The following is a 7,361-nucleotide window of genomic DNA, read 5'->3' as shown; positions in this document are numbered from 1 at the left end:
AGGTGATTTTAGGCAGACATAAGGGAGTGTTTCAGGAAGATGCTCTCAGTCACAGTGCTTCTGAAGCAACATCAGAGGCTCTTCTGGTGGCCTTTATCTATTCACTGCTTTCAGAAAGAAATAAAACACCTGTGGCTAAAATTTATAAAACTGTGTTTCCCACCTACCATTCAGACCTGACAAAAGAGATTTTAGAATTTTAAGGAAACAGCTTCTTCCTGAACCAAAAGGGCACTGTAGTGCAAAGGCAAATGTCACATAAGTACCTTTTCCCCATCTGTAACATAACTCTCAAATGCTATTCCCACAGCCGGAATCAGTACAATGTTTTGACTGAGGTACTGGAAAATCTATGAGCTCGTTATAATTTGAACATAAGAATAATGTAAAATTTCAGCAGAATTTTATTTGAAAGGATTATTTATTCAATTTTTAGTTAACATATTTATATTGTGGTTATTTCAAACAATAAAAATCAGGTTGCTATGTTGTAAGCTAGAAATATTTACAATAACATATTGTCTTGATTATCTCACCTGATGAATTGAAGATTAAAGCAAAATAATTTATCTTGGGGAACTTTGTGACAGTTTCTGTTTAACTTTGCCTCATAATGACTTCAAACTGTTGTGCATATATAGAGAACTACTGACTGAAGAGACTTTTTTGGACTATTGTGCTATGTTTATTACTGTAACTTTTTAAGATCTGGAGGAACGTGTATTTAGTCTCAGTTGGCCCAGTAAATGTTTTGGAATCAGCTTTTGTGTTATGTGCTGAGTATTGAAGCAACAGTGGAGACAAGGCTGCTGCCCTCACAGAGTCTGGGGGAGAAAACCAGATGGAGTATGGCACGGAACACTCTGGAAGCATCCCAGGATTCCAAAAGTGCACACAGATGGAACACGTGCCTTAGAATGGGGGAGGGTCAGACAAGGAGAGGTGTCAGGAAAAACAAGGAAAGATCTGAAGGAATAGAAACACACTTGAGAAATTCATGGGGAATGAAACGAGAATGGGTGAGCAGCAGCAGATTGTCAAGAAAGACATCAAGAAGGACCAGCAAAAGAGGTTGATGGAGAATGAGGGGAAAGAAGGTGGCACTGAAGCCAAGGAAAGGAAAGTGTTTCAACTTTTCTGGAAAACAATATCACATGCTCTGTCTTAACCTTGCTGTTTTATGAGTCACATAGCCAAGTTCCAGATTCTGAGACGTCTGGCACTAAAGATGTCTTAGTTTGCTTAACCCAGCATTTGCCAGAATAATCTGGGCTCAGTTTAAGCCTGTGTGTGTGTTTATGTGTGTGCATGCACCTGTGTGTTCCACTAATATCTCACTGAGGCCAGTGTTCTATACAACATAATTTTTTAAACATTTGTTTTATCCATCCTATGTTCAGCTGCAGCAATACTTACAAAGAACAACTTTGTTCATGTGCCTTAGTTACTAAAGAAATCATAACAAACTAATGAGTAAAGCCCAGCCTTAAGTGGCTCCTCACTACCTGTACAATGTTGCCTAACTGGCTTGGCCCGGGTGCCCTGTACTGACCTAGCTGTACTTCTGTCTGCCTGCTCCTTTGCCTACATTTTCCTCCTGGAGAAGGTAGGGATGCTCTGAGCTTTGGCCAGCCTTGAACATGTGTCCTTCTCCTAAAGTGGACCATGTTTTCCTGAGTCCACTTTAATCACTCTTAAGGCTATAGATCAAACAAATTATATTTTTCTGGCCTCTCCTTTTCTCCTCTACCAATCTCCTACATAGATTTGGCCTTTCCTTAAAGCTTTTTGTCAGGTCTCACTCTGTATGCAGTTTTCCTGCCACTTCTGCAATGTACACACTTTACTTGTACATAAATAATGCTATACCAGCATAGGTTTTTCATTTATGTATCATTTTATATTATCCACTTTTTTTCTTAGAGCTTAATTCACTTATTTATTCAATCTTTCCACAATATAATTGTGTGCCATATAATTTTATATTTATTTTACTGGTATTTGTACACCTTTTCTGTAAAATGGAGACTTTCTAAATAAATCTTCATTAATGTTGAAAGAACAAAGTTTTAAGTCTTGGTCTCAGCCAAATGAGTTACCTGAATATCCAGGAGGGCATGAAACACTTGCATTATTGCATCAGATATTATTACAGAGAAAGAGAAACATGTGTAATGGAAAATTGCTAACTTCACCTCAGGGAGATCAGGTTGATTCACTGAGAAAGTTTGAATTAGTTTAGAAAGCATGATTCTGAGTTTTCTAGAAGAAGCAGGAAAGTTAGTGTAGGGCATAAGAAGTAATACCTACATCAAAAAGTTAGAAAGATCTCATATTAACAACCTAACATCACAACTGAAACAATTAGAAAAGCAAGAGGAAATCAACCACAAATCTGGCAGAGGACAAGAAATAACTAAAATCCTAGCTGAATTGAAAGAAATTGAGACTTAAAAACCGTTCAAATGATCACTTAATCAAGGTTTTTTGAAAAAATTAATAGCACTAGCTAGACACTAGCTAGACAAATAAAGAAGAAAAGAGAGAAGATTCAAATAAGCAGAATTATAAATGATGAAGGTAATATTACCACTGACCCCATAGAAATAAAAATAACAATCAACAACTACAACAAACACCTCCAGAAACTAAACTAAAAACTCTGGAAGAGATGAATAAATTCCTGGACACATAAACCTTCTAAAGACTGAACCAGGAAGAAATTCAGTCTCTGAACTCACCACTAATGCGCTCCAAAAATTGAATCAGTAATAAACAGCCTACAAACCAAAAGAAAAAAAAAAAAAAAGCCCAGGACCTGATAGATTAACTGTCAAATTTTAACAGATATACAAAGAAGAGCTAGTACCATTCCTACTAAAACTATTTCAAGAAATAGTGAATGAGGGACATCTTCCCGACTTCTATGAGGCCAGCATCATCCTGATACCAAAGCCTAGCAGTGAGACACAAAAAAGGGAAGTTTCAGGCCAGTATCCTTGATGAATGTCCATTCAATTGTCTACAACAAAATCCTTGCAAACTGAATCCAGCAGCATATCAAAAGGGTAGTTCACCACAGTGAAGTAGGCTTCTTCCCTGTAATGGAAGGTTGTTCTATCATGGGCAAATCAATAAAATGTGAGTCATAACATAAATAAAACTAAAGACAATAACCATATGATTGTCTGAATAGATACAGAAATGGCTTTCTGTAAAATTCAACAACATTTCATGGTAAAAGCTCTCAATAAAAGAGATATTGAAAGAACATACCTCAAAATAATAAAGGCCACCTATGACAAAGTCACAGCCAACATTATACTAAATGGGCAAAATCCGGGAGCATTCCCCTTGAAACCTGCACAAGACAAAGATGTCCTCTTTCACCACTCCTATTCATCAAGGTATTAGAAGTCCTTGCTGGAGCAATCAGACAAGAGAAAGAAATAAGGGGTATTAAAAAAGAAATAAAGAGTATTGAAATAGAAAGAGAAGTCAAACTACCTCTGTTTGCAGACAACATAATTCTCTATCTAAACCCTATACTTGTGTCCCAAAACACTCCTTAAGCTGATAAACAACTTCCACATGGTTTCAGTGTGCAAAATCAATGTACAAAATTTGCTAGCATTCCTATACATGAAGAGGAGCCAAACTGAGAGACAAATCAGAAATGCAATTTTATTCAGGGTTTCCACAAAAAGAATAAAATACCTAGAAATACAGCTAACCAGGGACGTGAAAGATCTCTACAATGAAAATTACAAAACACTACTCAAAGCAGTCACAGAAGACACAAAGAAATGAAAAACTTATTCCATGTTAATGGAGAGAAAGAGCTGATATCATTTAAATTGCCATACTGCCCAAAGCTATTCCTATTAAACTACCAATGACATGCTTCATGGAACTAGAAAAAGCTATTTAAAAATTTATATAGAACGAAGAAAGAACTTAAGTAGCCAAGGCAAGCCTAAGCAAAAAGAACAAAGCTTGAGACATCACATTACAGGACTTCAAACTATACTACAGCACTACAGTAACCAAAACAGCAGGGTACTGGTACAAAAACAGAAACACACACCAATGGAACAGAGTAGAGAGACGTGAAATAAGACTGCACACTTACAACTATCTAATGTTTGACAAAGCTGGCAAAAACAACCAATGTGGAAAAGTCTCCCTATTAAGTAAGTGTTGTTGGGATAACTGGCTAGTCATACATAGAAGACTGAAGCTGGACTTCTTCCTTAAACTATGTACAAAAATCAACTCAAGATGGATTAAAGACTTAACTGTAAAACCCAAAACTATAAGAGCTCTGGAAGACAACCTAGGCAATACCATCCTGGACATAAAAACTGGCAAAGATTTCATGATAAAGACACAAAAAACAATTACAACAAATGCAAATATTCACAATTGGGGTCTAATTAAACTTAAAAGCTTCTGCTCAGAAAAAGAAATTACCGATAGAGTGAAGAGACAACCTACAGAATAAGAAAACATATTTACACACAGTGTATCTGACAAAGGTCTAATATTCAGCATAGAGAAATTAAATAAATTCACAAGAGTAAAACAAACAACCCTATTAGAGTGGCCAAAGAATTGTCTACTCATGTCCTTAGCCTACTGTTTTATGGGATGTTTATTTCTTGCTAATTTGTTTGAGCTCATTGTAGATTCTAGATATTAGTCTTTTGTCAGATACACAGATTGTGAAGATTTTCTCCGAGTCTGTGGATTGTCTGTTTACTCTGCTGACTGTTCCTTTTGTCCTGAAAAAGCGCTTTGATTTAATTAAATTACACCTATTTATCTTTGTTTTTCTTGCGTTTGCTTTTGGGTCCTTGGTCATGAAATCCTTGTCTAAGCCAATGTCTAGAAGGTTTTTTTCGATGTCATCTTGTAGAATTTTTATAGTTTCAGGTCTTAGATTTAAGTCCTTGATCCATCTCGTGTTGATTTTTGTATAAGGTGAGACATGAAGATCCAGTTTAATTCTTCTACATGTGGCTTGCCAATTATCCCAGCACCGTTTGTTGACTAGGGTGTCCTTTCCTCACTTTTTGTTTCTGTTTGCTTTGTGGAAGATCAGATGGGTGTAAATATTTGGGTTAATTTCTGGGTTCTCTATTATGTTTCATTTTTCTGTGTGCTTAGTTTTGTAGGAGAACCATGTTGTTTTGGTGACTATGGTCTTATGCTATAGTTTGAAATCAGGTTATGTGATGCTTTCTAATTTGTTCTTTTTACTTAGTATTGCTTTGGCTGTGTGGGCTATTTTTTGGTTCTATATGAATTCTAGAATTGTTTTTTGTAGTTCTGTGAATAATGATGGTGTTATTTTGATGGCAATTGCATTGAATTTGTAGATTGCTTTTGGCAGTATGGTCATATACAATTCTTAGAAGATATATAAATGGCAAACAAACATATGGAAAAATGCTCAACATCACTAATAATCAGGGAAATGCAAATTACAACCATGATGTGATACCACTTACTCCCACAAGAATGGTCATAATCAAAAAATAAAAATATAATAGATGTTGTTGTGAATGTGGTGAAAAGGGAACACTTCTACACTGCTGGTGGGAATGTAAAGTAGTACAATCACTATGGAAAACAATGTGGAGATTCCTTAAAACCTAAAAGTAGAATACCATTTGATCCTGAAATCCCACTACTGGCTATGTAACCAGAGGAAAAAAGAAGTTATTGTACAAAATAGATACGTGCACGCACACTTTTAAAGCAGCACAATTTGCAATTGAAAAATGTAGAACCAATCCAAATGCTCATCAGTCAATAAGTGGATAAATAAACTGTGGTATATATGTAGGATGGAATACTACTCAGCCATAAAAAGGAATGAATCAATGGCAATTGAAGCAACCTGGATGGGATTGAAGACTATTAATTTAAGTAAGGTAACTCAGGAATGGAAAACCAAACATCATACATTCTCAATTATAAGAGGGAGCTAAGGTATAAGGATGCGAATGCATAAGAATAACACAATGGACTTTAGGGACTCATGGGGAGAGGGGTAAAGGGGGCCAAGGATGAAAGGCTACAAATTGGGTTCAGTATATACTGATGAGGTGATGGATGTACCAAAATTTTACAAATCACCAATAAAGAACTTGCTAATGTAACCAAATACCACCTGTAGCCCCAAAACCTATGGAAATAAAAAACAATTTAAAAAGTGGGCAAAAGACATGAACACTTTTCAAAAGAATACATATATGTGACCAACAACCATAGAATACAAAGCTCAATATCACCTATCATTAGAGAAATTCAAATTCAAGGCACAGTGAGACACCATCGCACACCAATCAGAATGGCCATTATTAAGAAGTCAAAAAATAACAGATTCTGGCAAGGTTGTGGAGAAAAACAATACATACATTGTTGGTTGGAATGTACATTGGTTCCACCATTGTGGAAAGCAGTATGGTAATTCCTCAAAAGAGCTAAAAGTAGAACCATCAATTGACCCAGTCATCTCATTACTGGGAATATACTCAGAAGTATACAAATTGTTCTATCATAAAGACACAAGCATGTACATTTTTATGCAGCACTATTCAGAAAAGTAAAGATATGGAATCAACCTAAATGCCCATCAATGTCAGATTGAATATAGATAATGTAGGACATTATGGACCAAAAATTAAATATTAAATTTGAACTCAACTGAACATGGACACACACAATGGTCATTAAGATCTGGAATGAGTTGTGTGAGCCCCTTGAGGCATTCATTCAGTGCTCTTTCAGAGAAATACTTGTTGAAAAACAACAGACATTCCAAAAAATATTACACCACCACGCCGGGCTAATTTTTGTATTTTTATTAGAGATGGGGTTTTACCATGTTGGCCAGGCTGGTCTCAAACACCTGAACTCAAGTGATGCACCAGCCTTGGCCTCCAAAAGTGCTGGAACTACAGGCTTGTGAAGGTATGCTTTTGATGACCTTTTTGTGTTCCTTGAGCCCAGTCAAGAAAGGCCCTCATGACTGCGCCTCATGTCAAACAACTTTTATGAAAAAGGGCTAGTTTCCAAGACCACACCGAAGCTTCATGGGACCTCTCTTCATCTGTGCACAGACTAGTGGCCAACTCTGGAGGCCAGGTAATTGCTTCCGTATCTGGTGATGAATCCTCCATCATCTGATGAATATGTGTATTGTGTGTGTGTATATATATATATGTGTGTGTGTGTGTGTATATATATATATACACACACACACAATCACATACACATACACAGGTATATGTATATATTATATATAATATGTCTTTTCCCTTCTCCCCTTCCCATTGCAATTTGTTTATTAT

Source organism: Pongo abelii, chromosome Y (genome assembly GCF_028885655.2).
Source record: "Pongo abelii isolate AG06213 chromosome Y, NHGRI_mPonAbe1-v2.0_pri, whole genome shotgun sequence".
NCBI lineage: Eukaryota > Metazoa > Chordata > Mammalia > Primates > Hominidae > Pongo > Pongo abelii.
This window is presented reverse-complemented; position numbering follows the sequence as displayed.